The 16,739-nt window shown below is 41.9% G+C and overlaps 1 protein-coding gene across 5 annotated transcripts in view; it reads right to left on the bottom strand.

Annotated features, from left to right (window-relative positions):
- Positions 1 to 16,739, bottom strand: part of ZNF608 (zinc finger protein 608) — a 110,399-nt gene that overhangs the window by 66,107 nt on the left and 27,553 nt on the right. The gene's annotated exons all lie outside the window — the stretch shown is intronic.

Raw genomic sequence — 16,739 nt, 5'->3', positions numbered from 1 at the left:
CAGCCATAGAAGGGGACAATTCTAACTCCCTGCCCAGGATACCACCTGGGTACCATTCACTCTCCACCCTGCAAAATCTAAACTCTGCTCACTTCAATTCATCCCATGTCTGAGAGGCACAGAGTGAACATCTTGACTCCCTTTCCTCCGTGCCTCCCAAATGCTGTTCCAAAATACTGATCAATTTCAATAAATGAATGAAAGCTTTGAAATTTTAATTTCATACTGAATCAAAATAAATGGCTCCTGAAAGCTCTCTATGCTTTACCACGGAGACAGAGTGGTGAGAGAGAGAGAATCACAGAGCCCTTCCAATCATCTATACACAGGCTCTCAAGGACACCTCAGAGACTTTCATATTCACTCTTATTAGGGCTCTACAGAAAGGCAAGGGTATATTTTCTCATCTGAAGTCTTAAGAGATAAGTTACTTCTCAGCAGCCAAACTAGAAGCTGTCGGCTATCCCAGGGAGGGCTGCTGTGGCCTCTACCAAGCTCTGTACCCAAACTACAACTTCTGAAAGTTTCTTCTCACAAAGCCCCACAGAGAAAGAGCTGTTCACAGGACCAGAATTTTGTTTTCCCTCCTGAGAACAAAGATTCTAGAAGCCAACAGGTCACTCTTTAGGGAGACCCTTTCTTCTAACAGTTTCTTATGCATCCTTCCAGAAATGTTATCCACATAAAAATATGCAGCTCAGAGGGGGGATCAGTTTTATTTGACAGCCTTTTGCATGAAATTTTAACATGAACATGTATGACATTTCTAATTTTTTAAAAACTAACCTTTTAACAAAAAGTTGTTAAGCCCTTCTACTGTAGGATAGAAGTAAGCAAATGCCAATGCAGAGGAGAGACAGCATATAATTAAGGCTATTATTTCAAGTTCTTGTGCAGAGTTGCTGAGATCAACAAGTCAAGGGTGGCATAAGGATCTAGTTTGTGTGACAGGAAGACCATGATACCCATATCATCCCCTTTACAAAGGCTGCTGCTTAAACCCAACTCCTTCCCAGGGGAAGTCATTCCTTCATCTGACAAATGTGTTGCCAGGTAACCACCATGTACCTAGCAAGGCCGCAGAAGCCCTGGAGGGACGCCAAGGCCACAGGGGGTACCAGCAGCAAGTGGGCAGGGCTGAGGTGGCATACTGAGGCAGCCCCACAGGATGGGGTGGGGTGTGTGGAAGATGAGTCTTAAGAAAGTGCACGGGGGCAGTAACCTGAGTGGATCGCTGCCTTCAACGCAGGTCGTGATCCTGGGGTCCCAGGATGGAATCCTGCATCAGGCTCCCTCCAGGGAGCCTGCTTCTCCCTCTGCCTGTATCTCTGCCCCTCTCTGTGTGTCTCAAATGAATAAATAAATAAAATCTTAAAAAAAAAAAAAAAAAACAGTGGAGGATGGATCCTGGGGAGAGGACAGGGAACAAGGGCAGAGCTGGGCCATGCTAGCCACCGCCATTTGGGTTTTTAAGGGGTTTGAAACACAGAGTGTCAGAGTGAAAGCAGGGGAAAAAGCAGGCAGCTCATGGTGACCCTGGATCAGGCTAACAACTTAGGGGTAATTGAGGAGTTGGCAGCCAGTCCTAAAGACATAAAGTAGGGGCATGAGTGGGCCAGATTGTTCCTCTGGTCAAAAGCACATGGGACACCATACAGGGAACAGAGTAGAGGGGAACCTGAGAAAGGAGTGCAGTTAAGAAGCCATGCCAGTGGTCCAAGGTGGTGGCAGTGGTGAGGAGGGCAGGGGAGGACAGGCAGTGCTCCACAGGGTTGGAAGCAGGATGCTAAGATCAGAGTGGTGGGAGGGGGAGGGTATGGTGTCCAACACCGGGACCAGTCCAGAGAAGTCCGTGCCCACTCCTGAGGGGCTGGCCCATGCCCTACCCCCATCCCTCCTAGAGGAGCATGACTGCTAGCTTTTTAAAGAGTGGTGACTCTTTTCTCTCTCTCTTTTTTTTTTAAGATTTTTATTTCCTTATTTGAGAGAGAGCAGAAACTGGGGGGAGGGGCAGAGGAAGAAGCAGGCTCCCCACTGAGCAGGGAGTCTGATGTGGGGCTCAATCTCAGCACCCCGGCATCATGACCTGAGCCAAAGGCAGGTGCTTAACCGACTCAGCCACCCAGCTGTCCTAAGGGCTAGTGTTAATGGAGCCCTTAATTTCAGCTTCACAGCAACTGGCAGCCACACTATCTATGGCTCCAACGCCTCCTTGTAACCTTCTGTTTCAATCCAGCTGAAGACACTGAAAATTAATAAAGGGAGGCCCCACTCAAAAGATGGGAAATTCAGCAAGGGACAGAGGAGTGTTCTCATGCCCTGTCACTTGTCATCAACTGCAGACCCAACAAGAAGAGAGGACCTTGCAGGTTGATACTACTTCACTACCCTAGAAGGAAGAAAGGCTTTCCTCCTTCCCCAGCAACAGCCCAGCCAATGAGAGCCAGTCATGGCTCAGCCAATGAGAAGGCATCATATTTCTAGCTCCCAGTTTACAATAGACTCAGTTTATAAGAACCTTCCCACTTCCCTCTGTCTTCCATAAAAGAGCTCACTCCTTTATTCTCCAGGGTTAGCTATTATTTTAGCTGTAACCTGCCTGTCCCATATTGCAATTCTCTGCTATTCTCAAAGAATCCCATTTTTGCTGGTAAAATAAGTGGCAGTTTTATTTTTAAGGTTAACATAAAAATGTATTGTGAGCAACTATATACCAACAAATTAGGCAATTCGGGAGAAATGGATGCATTCCTCAAAACCTACAAATTACCAAAATTTAAACAGGAAGAAATAGAAAACCTGAACAGGCCAATAACCAGCGAGGAAATTGAAGCAGTCATCAAAAGCCTCCTAAGAAACAAAAGTCCAGGGCCAGATGGCTTCCCATGGGAATTCTCCCCAACATTTAAAGAAGAAATAATACCTATTCTACTAAAGCTGTTTCAAAGGATAGAAATGGAAGGAATACTGCCAAACTCGTTCTATGAGGCTAGCATGACCTTGATCCCAAAACCAGACAAAGACACCACCTAAAAGGAGAATTACAGACCAATATCCCTGATGAACATGGATGCTAAAATTCTCACCAAGATACTAACAAATAAGATCCAACAGCACATTAAGAGGATTATTCACTACGACCAAGTGGGATTTATCCCTGGGATGCAAGAGTGGTACAACATTCGTTAAACAATCAACGTGATAGATCGCATCGACAAAAGACAAGACAAGACCCATATGATCCTCTCAATAGATGCAGAGAAAGCATTTGACAAAATACAGCATCCATTACTGATTAAAACTCTTCAAAGTGTAGGGATAGAGAGAACATATCTCAATATCATAAATGCCATCTCTGAAAAGCCCTCAGCGAGTATCATTCTCAATGGGGGAAAAACTGAGAATCTTTCCCCTAAGGTCAGGAACACAACAGGGATGCCCACTCTCACTGCTATTGCTCAACATAGTACTATTTATGTCCTTTCCCTTTCTCTTCCAACTCTTGGTACCATATTAAAAATATGTTCTCTCCTTCCCTATGTTTCTATCCCCAGCTACAAATCGCATTTTCCCCAATGCAAACACCATCCCTTTTTGAAGCAAGGAGCCTTTGCAGAGGAAGTGTATCTAGGGCATTTCACCCTGCCTGGGCCATCAGTCCACAATCTGCACAAGGATCACAAATGAAGGTGGGTGGGTCAAACAAAGCCAGCTAATCCATTTTAGTTATTTCCTCTTTAGAGTAGAAAAGGAAAGGGCTAATGAGGGAGTAGGAGAGAGGTCACCCTATCTTAGCATTCATATTTCCAGAATACTTAATCTTACATGTGTCTCATTTCAGAACAGATTTTAGATGACTGTAACAAATTATGAAGGCCAATTTTACAGTAATTGATCCAAACTCCTATCTATCAGATAATACCTGCTCTAAATCTTGGTCATATAAAACCTTGAGATGTCAGGTCCGAAATAAATGGATGACCGCAACTTTTAAAGTTGACTCTATAACCTGACCAAGATTTCTTAAACAATGAATTAGACATTTTATAAAATGGTAGCCTTCCTCCTCCCCCCAAAAAAGGGCAAAAAACTGGGGACATAGTCCAGATACTAATACCAAACCTTGTGGGCAAAGAGCCTCTCATATTTATATTAAAATGTGTATTTCTATTATCCTCCCCCTCAATATTACAGTAATTTCCAGTTAGTCCATAAACACCTGCAGACAATGTTAGCATGAGACTAAGCTAAATTTAAGTCAAGTTAATTTGAATCATGATGTAAATCATCAGTCAAGAAGAACTGGTATCTTCTTAAAATTAAAGAATGCATACTTATATTTGCCATAATTGTAATACACTTCATAAAACTTACATATACATATATATATATATACACAATACTTTTTTTAAAGAAAGTTATTATTTAAAGATGGCCAAAAAAAAACCTTTAAATTATTCCAATTATCTTTATCTTTAATATTACCATCCAGCCCTTACACATGAACACATATTTTACACATCAAAACCATATTCAATCTTTCAATAGCTTTTTTCAGATTTTACAGCTACATCAGAAACTCCAATATGGCTGCTTTATGTATCAAAACTAAATGAAGAACCCATTTACATCACTGAAAGACTATCCTAAGTTAATCGTGAATATCTTTCCATGGTTTATTGAAATCAAATAACCATAACCCAAACAACTTATATTTATATTGTTTTCTTTAATAAAAAAGGGAAGGAAGGGGTAATTGCCTTCAACTAGGAATCAATTTCAGAAGCCTAAATATCTTTATTTTTCAATGCTAATCAATGAACAGGATTCACTGACAACAGTACTTATTTTAATTACAGGCCAAAAATTTACTAGGGAACAGGAGTGTTCGTGTCAAAGCCACTCCCAGGCAGTTAAGGATTAAATGTAGGACCCAGAATCAAGGACACAAGTTAGAAACAAAATGGGAGAAAACAGTTTCATACATGTAAAAAATGCCAAACTATTATAGAGAAGGCATATCTGTCAAGCATTTAACTAACAATTTTAAGTAACTTTAAGAATAACTCTGAAGCACTTGGAATTCTTATCAAACTTCTGGGTTCCGGGGGGTGAGCTAAGGGAAATTTGTTTCAGGTAGCTTTGGTGTGAAGTGCATTCTCTTGCATTCTTACATTCTAGAGCTCCAGAGAAACAATTTATTAACAAAACCCTTACTCCCAATCTTGGCCTATACATAATTTTATTCTGAATACAAGTTAGACATTTTGATAAAATATTTAACTTTGTCACACCTTAAAATTATACAGCCATCTCTTAAATGCAATGTGACTTTACACTCTGTAAAGAGAATTCTATTTGTAAAAATCAAATAATTATGATATAACTACTTCTTTGAAATCTAGTATTTGACCTAAAAAAAAAAATAAGTGAAGATGGATTAACTAATGTTAGCAAAAAGACTCTCAGGGGCTCTGGAGTAACACAGCCCAGGGATATGCAAAAGTATAGAAGGAGAACAGCAAAACGACCTTGGCAATTATTTAGTTGCTTTTTTTTTTTTTTCCCCAGATAAAGTTACTGCAAGGACACACGAGTTTCTAATAGGATAAAGGCCAAGGCTCAGCAGAGGCTCCAAGTCAGCCTACCATGTGCGTGCAATGTGCAACCTGGTTGCATTTCTGCAGTGATCAGACCTCTGGGAAGATGGGGTACTCTGGGTGTGTCTGTGGCAAGCTAAGTATCCCCATATGGGCAGTGAAGGAGAGCGACAGACATGATTTCTGTGGCTGTTACCTCTTTCTCTTGTAATACCTTCTTGCCTTCTCTTGCCCTTCTATGCAGCAGAGTCATACCTCATGCCTGGGTTCAGTACATACTATGATTGAACAATTAGTACAATCTCACAATTCTAGATGGCTGACCCCAGCTATGTCACAATCTGAGTCCAAGCCCATATTCTGAGAACTTTCTCCCCTGTGGCATCTTCTCTTCTTCTCCGCGAGAGGTATGGCCCTAAGAGGCAAAACTGTGCCCTGCCACCCATACCTGCGCATCTTCCCAGTGAGAGCAGGTAATCTTTCTCTGCCTATCATTCTCCAAATGCCTTGTTAGAGGAACAAAAAATTCTCTTTCACATGGTTAGAAAGTCTAATATTTTGTCAAACAGAAATGAAAAATAAACCTAATCTAAGCTGTCACAGAATCATGAAATGCCTCTGGCAGTTCTATCAAAGTACGTAGACATGTACGGACTCTTTGAAGAAATGAAACTGCAGTTTATCAAGTGTGATTTATAAGCAACACTGATGTAGCTGGTAGATAACACTGCTGTCTAATCATCAGTAGTCAGACAACAGCCATGTGAACACATCAATTATGGGCCACTGCCAAAAGCCCTTGAGATCTTGGAGATTAACAGCCAATCCTCTGTTTTACAAGCTCACATCAAAAAGAATATTAATAAGAGGAGGGGCGATGTGAAAGCTTGTCAGAGTAATTCAGCCACTAAAACAAGGCATTTTTTTCCTCTCTCCTCTCTGTTGAATTGGCCCAAGGAACAAGCTGGCATCAGCTACAAAGTGCGACGCTGCCAATTTCTTGGAAAATGTTTTTCACTAACATATGGGAACTTGTAAGGGTCTGCAAAACTGCTATTTGGTGAAGAAAGACAGGCAAGCCTTCTCCGTGTCCCTTTTTAAATGCTGAAATGAAATTCGTGGGATCATTATTGACTTATTCCTAAATTAATATGCAGGGTAGAAAGTAGAAACACCAACTAGCTTTTGCTCTACCCTCAAAATAAAGGAATGTTGGAAAACCTCCCATATGTAGGATACTTCCACCATCCACCAAGATGCAATTCACTGCAAGAAACGACAAGTGCCAACCTACACATTCACGGGTTCTCTCAAATGAACACAGTTCTTCCCAAAGCAGGACAAAAAAAAAAAAAAAAAATCAAAATGTGTGGTCTCTTAACTCTGAGGATTTAAATGTCTTCTTGCCAGCCATCTCAGGAAGACAGATATAAATCCCACCGATATTTCTGCAATTAGCATCAAACCAGCTCTCTCTACCCAGACACCAAAAGCATTTGGAAAAATATATGCCACGGGCATAGCATTTATTTCTGTTATATCAGTATTTAACATACGCACCAGTGAGGATGGCTGTATTTTTGTAAATGATCAAATTAAACCAAACAGCTGGCAGCTCACAGTTTCGTGGGGTTCCAGCAGGCTCCCTAATATGCGAACATGAGCCACATGACAAAAATGCATGGCCTGGGTTTCCCTTTGCCACTGAGAAATCGCCTTGCTATTTTTATTTGTAGAACGCTCTGCATTCACCAAGTGTTTCCCTAATATTTCAATTGTTGTTCATCATTTCAAAATCAGCATGGCATCGTGGGATACGCATTAGGGGAGGAAAAAGAAGCATGGGGTTTCTGTGGCTTCTCAGTAGTCAAGCTGTTTGGCCCCTAACGAAGTCATTTAATTCAAGGGCTTGCTGACAAGCAACTGTTAAATCAGACTCTTTACCCAGGGTTCAAACGCTTGGTGGAGTCTGAGACACCATGTAATTATAGAAGCAAAGGTTTGTGTGTTTATACACACCGCTGCGCTTTCTTTTTTTTCCTTCCCCCAGGAGAGAGAGCTCATAGATGCTCAATAAAACTGTAACCCAAAATAGACTTAAGAAGCACTGAGTAACTGAGTAAAGTCAGCAGCAGGAGCAACACTTCCCTTTTCATTATACTGCACACTCTACAAACGTCCGCTCAAGTGTATCAGTTACCAGCCTGACTTTCTTCACCTGTTCCAGTTACATGCTCTCTAACAACCTTGAAGACCATCATCAAAATCAACCGGAAACAGCTTCAGAACTACTTAAGCATCATTTAAGCTGTTACTGAATTCAACAAACATTCCTGGGGCACCTGGATGCTGGTGGTTGTCCAAAGATGAATAATTATTGTTTGCATTTTTGATACTAGAAAGGATAGAGCTGGGGATGCCTGAGATGGTTAAGCATCTGCCTTTGGCTCAAGTCATGATCTTCAGGTCCTGGGATGGAGCCTTGAGTCTGGCTCCCTGCTCGGCGGAGTCTGCTTCTCCCTCTGCCTCTCCCCTGCCCCACCCCCACCCAATCGTTTTCTCTCTCTCAAGTGAATAAATAAAACCTTAAAAAAAATAGAGGATAGAGCCTTCTGAGTAAATAATTTATCTGGGAAAGTTAGTTGGGGGAGGAGGTCTCAAAAAGAAACTATTCCTAGGCTTTGTTGACACTGTACTGGAAACTCCAAAAGATGCTGAGTTCTCACTAATGAGCATCACCATCAACATCTTATAATATATCTGATTATAAAATTTCTCATCTCATCACTTTTCCAGCAAAGGCTCTCTTGCCATCAGAAAAGCACACAACTTGGTGGGCACTAGAACCACAGGGGTGCCCTGGCCATGTAACACAGCAACATTGGAAACTCACTTGGGTGAAAAAGACTCTCACAATAAACATGTGTAGTTTCAATCTCTTAAATGTATAGTGGCAAGTGTATTTTTTTGAAAAATGTCTTCTAATAACATGTTGAGTTTAAATGGCCAACTTCAAGGTAAAAATCAAACCACTGCTCCATTTAACAAGCTATGACTATTAATGACCTATCATTGTAATCAATGATTATACACCAAAGCTGTCCAAATGGGCCGTCCTCCAAGTTCTTACACAAATCTCACCAAAGATAAAGGGGCCAAATTCATCCCTGAGTTCCCAAGATTTTATTACACTCCAAACTCCTGGGCTGGCCTTTGTTTTTGTTTTCTTTCCCAAATTAGATTGTTAACTTGGTTTAAAACAATTTTCCCATGGTCACACCTAAACTCTAAGCTATAATTGGCATTTCTCTCTTACTTGAATAATGACCTTTTTTTTTTCCTTAAGAGTAGCCTTCCATTTTAGCCCTGAGGGTTTTGTGGCTGACAAAAAAATTGTCAAAAATCAGCCAGCAAACAGGATGTCACTGCAATCTGTTATTCTGACACAGTACAACCCTTCTGGGTAAAGTATCTTTATTCTTTAAAATTCAACAGACATGCTCTACCAGACCCAGGAAACCAGGTGCAATATAACTGACTTTACAGATGATGGTGCTTTAAAGAATTAAAAATGCCACATGAATGTGAGATATGAAAAGATCCAGATAATTCCCATCAATGTTTTTGCCTGTGATCTCTACATGGAAAAAAGACAAAAGATATGAACCCAGTGGAGCCAGCCTTGAGGCCCTCCTGCAATCCTATGAAAAGCAGATCCAGCTCAGCAAACATTAACTGAGCATTCCCTACAATCAGGCACAGTGCTGTGTGCTGGGTGCTGCAGAGATCAGAGTTAGTAAGATGGCATCCATCGCCTCAAAGGTCTCAGGTGGGCCGGGGGGAAACATACACGCAGACACAACAGCAACAGACCAGGCTCAAGTCAGAGACACGGACAGGGTGTCCAGTGCAACAGGAGTGGGAGACATGACAATTCTCTTTGGAACTCAAAGGATACTCAGAACACATGGTCCAAGAAGAAACCAAGGCTCAAGGATAGGGATATAGTGACATTTACCCAGGATCATAAAAGAAGTCAAAGCCAATGCATCAAGTGGGACCCAGTCTCCTAATTATTCCCATTCCAGAGCTTCTCCCGGGGATCATGACCCAGGCAGCAATCAGAGTAAAGACACCCCTTCCACCAAACCCTCCCCCCCCACCCCCAAATACTGCAGAGAACACTCTACCTGAAGACCACATGTGGCCACCACCAACAGGATTTATTGGCTGTGCTCTGCTGAGTAAGAGGGCAAGATAGCAAACTGGCAATTTTCTAAAGCTCAGCTGACCAGAAGAGATGACCCCCATAGATCAGACCTACAGCAGTAATACAACTGCAGGCTTTACCCACTCCCAAACATTTCCTCTGGCCTGCGTGGCAATTACCTACATGCTACTAAACCAAAGTGGCTAACTAAGCAAAACCATGGTTCATCTTGACTGCTTAAGCAGCACGCTGTGCAGGTTGTCTCTGGGAGCTCTAGGAGGACTCAAGGAAACACTGGAGAGGGTATTTATTTACCTGGCTGTGAATATTCCCAGGGCCAGTGTTGCAAATCCTTAGTCCTTTCTCCTCCACCTCCCCTTTGACCAAGTATACTAATTAACCACTTGTAAAACACTTATTGAAGTTATATTTAAAGCAATAGTGTGAGGATTTTTTTTATAAAGAACCAAAAAACAACAACAAACAAACAAACCCCAGAAACAGGAAATTCCAATAACCATTCCTAACATTTGCTTTTGAGGAAAAAAAAAAAATGACAACTTCCAGTAAGCTATCTGAAGCTTTTTCTAAATGCACACAAAGCAGCCTCCCTGTAGAGCTGGAGAGTCAGAACAGACATACGGGACCTGGAACTGTGTGTTTGGGAAAGGAAAAAAATTAAGCACTCTTCAAGTGATTCAGATGCACAGCTCTGATTAAGGAACAATCATTTAAATGAAAGGTTCAAGGATTCTGGGTATTTGATCAAATATTATTTATGTTTTATTATTTATTACAGAGGATTAATAAACACTATTTATTATAAAAGCCAATATGACCCCAGAAGCCAATCAGATAAAAATCATATTCACCTTCCAGTTGAAGACTATAAAGATAGACAACTATGACCAAAGCAATACAAAAAAAATTTTAATCATCTCAGAGAAAAAAAAAAAGATCCTCTTACACTAACACAAAACCCAGAAGCCACATGAGGAAATAACTAATAAACCTGATGACAAAACTTAAGATACTACAGAGGCAAAAGAAAAAAAAAAAAAAAAAACTAGCAATAAACAGAATCAGGGGGAAGAATCTGCAAGCACAGGAGAAAATTGGAAAAAATGTTAAAAAAGAAAAAGTGTATTTAACTAATATACATTGAAACAGTTTAAATAATAAAAAATGGCCAAAAACTCCCAAGAAAATGAAGAGGTTATAAATTGTCAATATGGAGGAAAATAGATACAATGGCTTGTAAACATGAAAAGGGGAATTTACAATAAAGGGTCACCATCAGATTAGCACAAATTAAAGTCAAATAATTATAATTCACAGTATTCATTAATTTGTAGAAACACAAGCACTTCGTGTCCCATTGTTGGTGGGAATGCAAGTCATGCCATCAAGGCGGGAGATAAATTTTGAAATTTATGTGTTCAGGGATGATCACTAGAGCACTGTGTAACTGAAAAAGGCTGTAAACACCTACATGCTGTTAGTAGAGAATCAGCCATATAAATTACGGAATCAAAGGTAGAAAGCAAAGACAGGACATATCCCAAGATATCCAGTTATACAAAAGGGTAAAGTGCATATTCGTTTCTTTAGCATGCTCGGATCTATATAAGGAGATGAGAAATATAAATATATATGCTTGAACATATGGAGACTATTTCAGGAAAGACACACAAAACTGTTCAAAGTAGCTGGCTCTGGGGAGCAGGTTTAATGGAAGGTGGGGGAGGGAACCTACTTTCCATTACATAATATTTTAGTACATTTTAAACTTTTATAGACTCATGTACTGCTTTCTTAATTTAAAAAGAAAACTTGACTAAAAGACATTTTAATAAATGCAACTAGTGTCAAGGCTCTAGACCCATCTCCCACAACAGAGGCATGGTAAAAACCCAGCGGGGATGTGAGAGGTATCCACTGGGGCACAAGAAAAAAAGATGAGAATTTCTATTTATACTCTTACCTCATCATTTTAGAATTTCATTGTTTGTAATTTTAGTAATGATCGACTATATTAATACAATGCCACATGGTGGGGGGGCACTGTGTGTGCGTGTACATGCACACAACTGGAGACACCTGGAAACATTCGCTCTGGGGAAAATAATGGTCCCTTTTTAATGAGGAAGCTGCGGAAGGTACCATTGTCTACTCTCCGGGGGAAAAAAAACAAAAACAAAAAACCCTTAATATTCATGATCTTGCTTGAGGAACAGAGGCAGTAATCAAGCTTAGGGTAGGTTCTCAAACTCTGAGATCCTTCTATAATATACCTCACAACGCAGCACCCCCTCACATACAAAAAGCCCCATGGCTCCCCTTCTCTGAGTCTTAGTTGGTTCCTCATGGCTCCCTGGAACCTGACCTCAGGCTTCTTCTGGAACTCCATCTCTGAGCAAGCTTCTCTCTCCTTCATTCAGCTCCAGCCACCTTGGAGTCTTCCTGAACCACCACCACCACCACCACACACACACACACACACACACACCCTCTCCCCTCCAGGGCTTGTGCACAGGCAGTTCCCTAGTCCCTAGAAAGTTCTCTCCCCAGGGGATCAAATGGCTCCTCCTCACTATCAGGTCCCTATTCAAACACAAAAGAATAAACACTCTCCTTTCCCACCATCCTTCTCTACCACGTCCTCCCTCTTGAGGCACCTAACACCTCCGGAAACATTTATCCAGAATAAACTAGGATATAAGCTTTATGAAAGCAGAAACTTTGCTCACTACTGTATCTCCAGGACTCAGACTGGGCTTGGCATAACAATCAACAGGCAAATCAATCAATCAATCAATCAATCAATGGGCAAAAAGTGTTTGGTGGGTTAAGGAATGAGTGAAGGAATGAATGAAAGAATACACAGAGATCTTCGTTGACACCTCCACCATTTCTGGTATTTCTACTGTCAGAACATAACATAGTCAAAGCTCCCTCCCTGATTACAGGAAGCAGGGAATGAAAATTCAATATCCACCTGTTGTCCAGAATAGCTGTATTTAGAAGAATTCCTTAACATAGCAACAATATCCTGCACTAACGATAAAAAAGGAAACCTACCAAACCCACAGCATCTGTACACATTTTCTGACTTTCCCCTTGTTGGAGAGGGGGACCTGTCCCAGCTCCAGAGGCCATGCACAGATGCATCCGTGCAGCGGATATTTCCCATGGCCATCCGCACCCTGAATCCAGGTCACGTCACCCCCGCTCTCTCTCCAGGAGATCAGTTCTCTTCTACCTCCCTATATCATTCCCATTGGCACACAAACAAGTTATCTAGCAGACAAACAAGCTATTTAACAGAGTGCCCTACTTCTAAAAATGATATAAATATTCCCTGGCCCCATGCTGTCCCTTATGGTAAAGTGTGTTATACTCCTCATGTTCTGTTTTCCTCACCTCACACCCAAAATCTAAGCCCTTCAATCAGACTAGTATTCCCTCCAGCTCCACCTCATCTCTTCCCCAGGACCACTTGTATTAAAATCACTAACAACAGTCATCTTTCCAAAGGCAGAACTCACTTCTGATTCTCATCTTAACCTGACTGCTTGGCAGCATTTGACACATTGGACTACATCCTTCTTGCCAGAATGTCTTCACTGGCTTTTGAGAAGCACCAGACTTGGATGGGTCCTCTTGCTCCTCAATGAACGCTGTGCTCCCCCTGATGCTCCACACGGCTCAGCACTGGCCTCAGCTTTCCCAACTACACTCACTAGATGACCTCCTCCAGGCCTCTGACTGTAAAGCCCACCTGTATACTACCCACTTCTCCCAATCTGTGCCTCCAGCACTGGCCATTCCATTGAGTATCATCACTTGGCAGCCATACACCCAAAGGGTGTCCCAACTCCTGATTCCACCCACCTCCAAAATTCTAAATGTTATCCTAAAGTCTCATCCTCTCACACTCCACATCCAAGTCTGTCCTCATCACCTTAGACAATGTGAGCACTTCTCACCACCTCCATGACCAAGTCTATCCCATTCTGTCTCACCAGGACCATTGAAAAAGCCTTGCAACTGATTCCCCCCTTCTTTCTCTTCTTGCCTCCCTAGAGTCAATTCTCCATATAGCAGTCAAAAGTAAATTTTCAGAAACACTGTCACTCTCCCTCACTCAAAATTCTAGAAAGGTTTATCATCATATTCAAACTAAAATCCCAACTCTTCCCCATGACCTACAAAGCCCTGCGCTATCTGGCCTGCGCTCAACTCCCAATTCAATCTGGGCATGGTCTGCCTGGAACACATTCCATGTGTTATTATCTGGGTGGATTTCACAGCATGTGCAGTCAGCCAAGAGCAAGACCAGGAAGCACATCCAGAAACAAAAGTGCAAACATCCAATCACTGGGAGAAAAGCATTTGGTTCCCCTCAAGTCACTGTCAGGCGCTGAATCTGCTCTTTCTTTCCCATCTCAAGTTTGTACTTGACAAGCACCCTGCCCTGTAATTGGGCTACAAACCAGAGCTACCTCACAGCTGCTTCAACCTCACCTCTTAAATACATGGTGTCCATTGTCAAAGTCCTAAGATCGTAAAGAAATATTAACAGAATACAAGGAGGCTAAAGGCTAATCTTCCACTCCATTTTTCCAATCAATCTCTTCTGCACTGTGTCCTGCAGGATTTCCCATGGAAAGAATATGTAACGCTGTATTTCCAAGACAAAGCTTCAGAGGAAATAAGAGGTACCATTGCCTGCACAAACTATGAGGACCTGTGTCCCGTGGGGGGAGCTGAGGGATACACTGGTGAACTATGTCCTTTTCTGACCTGTGTGCCTAGAATCCCAGTAACCCTGACCTTGTACACCTGCCCTCATAGCCCCTTCAGTTACACACATTATTTCAGTTATTTCTATTCCTCAAATCAAATTCATCAGATATATTAAACATACACAAAGAAAATATAGCTTATAAAAATGCATATATATATATATATATATATATATATATATATATAAAATCTATAGAAATATATGACATTTATCCTCCTCTCAAGTCTGTGACTTAATCTGTAACTCAAGGGCAGGATCAATCCTTAGGATCTCATATGCCTACTAGGTTCCTGTTTAAAACACACTCCTTACATTAGTTATAAAACTCCCTTAAAAATATCTGTCATGAATGGATGCCTGGGTGGCTCAGCAGTTGAGCGTCTGCCTTTGGCTCAGGTCATGATCCTGGGGTCCTGGGATCAAGTCCTGCATCAGGCTCCCAATGGAGAGCCTGCTTTTCCCTCTGCCTATGTCTCTGCTTCTCTCTCTCTGTGTCTCTCATGATAAATAAAATATTTTATACATATATATCTTTTATATATATACATATCCATTATGAAATATGTGTGTGTATATATATCTCCATTGTGAAATCAAGGGACAGGGAGGGCATGGTGGGGAGCCATGTCAGACCCTGCTTCAACCTCATCACTTAAACCTTGCTGCCAGCTTCAAATATACTAAGAAACACTGAAAGAGGTTCTGTCCAAAATCAGCTTTGCAAAAAAAAAACAGCTTTGGGGGCAGAGAAGATGCCTAGCCCAAGGGCAGGATGTGCTTAAGACTCCTGGAAATCTCCCCTGCCTCTCCTCCCTACCAAAGGGTCCCTACAGGAGAATCCCATCCCTTGGCCTTCCAAAGAAGTCTACTCAAAATGTGAGCATGGCACAGTCTTAAAAGTCACCTTTAGGGTCATCTGACGGATTGCTAGCAGAAGGTGAAACTGTTGATAAACGGAGAAAAATTAGGCTTTAAGCAGATAAGGAGATAGCAAAAGGTAAAAAGCAGCTATATTTAAAAGGAATTTCGCTGAGGGCATCGAGGCAAAGACCGCTTCTGCTTTAGGGAGGTTGACCTTCTGTTTATCTTGTTCTCTGTGCCACCAATGATAAGAGCCTCAAAGATCTACCCTCACTCCTCCTGGGAAGCCACTACTCTTGGTCTGTATTTTGCAGGCTTTCCATAATCTGAAAATCATCGGCCCCACCCAGCTGTTCTCCTGACCTCCCTCACCATGGAAGGCGACCTCCTGCTCATTCCTTGTGCCATTTTACAACACTGTGGCACAGATGTTAGTTAGAACAACAGATGGATGGTAACTGTAACACAGATAAATTTGCCTCATTTCTCCATGATTTCTGAGTATCATGAAATGTGTTTATCAATATGTGGACATATTTCCATTCCTGGGACAGAACTGTGTCTATCTGCTTGCCTTAGGGATTACCACACCAGAAACCCTAGGCAATTCCACTGGAACAAAGCAGATCTTATCTGTAGCCCCAAGGTCTAACCTTCTGGCCATGATAGGTTTACTCTTCTTGCCTCTCTCTCCAGGTAATATAAATAAAGTCCTCCATAGAGCCCTATCAGCCTACCAACTTCAAAGCTAACTTACTGACCCAAGATTTAGGTCAGTGGCATCCCAGCTACAACAGAGGAAGGGGCCAATTTCTATTCTTTAAGCTTGGATCTAAAGCAACCAGAAGGTGGTCTTGGGTAGCTTTAAAAGCATCAGCTCTGGGCAGCCCGGGTGGCTCAGCAGTTTAGCGCTGCCTTCAGCCCAGGGTGTGATCCTGGGGACCTGGGATCGAGTCTCACATCAGGTTCCCTGCATGGAGCCTGCTTCTCCCTCTCCCTGTGTCTCTGCCTCTCTCTCTCTCTCTCTCTCTGTGTGTGTGTGTGTCTCATGAATAAATAAATAAAATCTTAAAAAAATAAAAATAAAAAAGCATCAGCTCCAATTCTTGGAACCTATTAGTGCATGGCCAGCAACCTCGAGAACAGGGAAGGATAAATGGATGCAGACAAGAAGGTGCATCCTTCCAAAGCACTGGGCTCCCTCTGGAGCCCACGTTGGCAGTTCTGGAAGCTCAGGCAGGCCCAGGCCTCAGAGAGC

Source organism: Vulpes vulpes, chromosome 12, assembly GCF_048418805.1.
Source record: "Vulpes vulpes isolate BD-2025 chromosome 12, VulVul3, whole genome shotgun sequence".
In the NCBI taxonomy this organism is placed as follows: Eukaryota; Metazoa; Chordata; class Mammalia; order Carnivora; family Canidae; genus Vulpes; species Vulpes vulpes.
The sequence above is the reverse complement of the archived record's forward strand: the minus strand, read 5'-3'. Positions and strand labels throughout refer to the sequence as shown.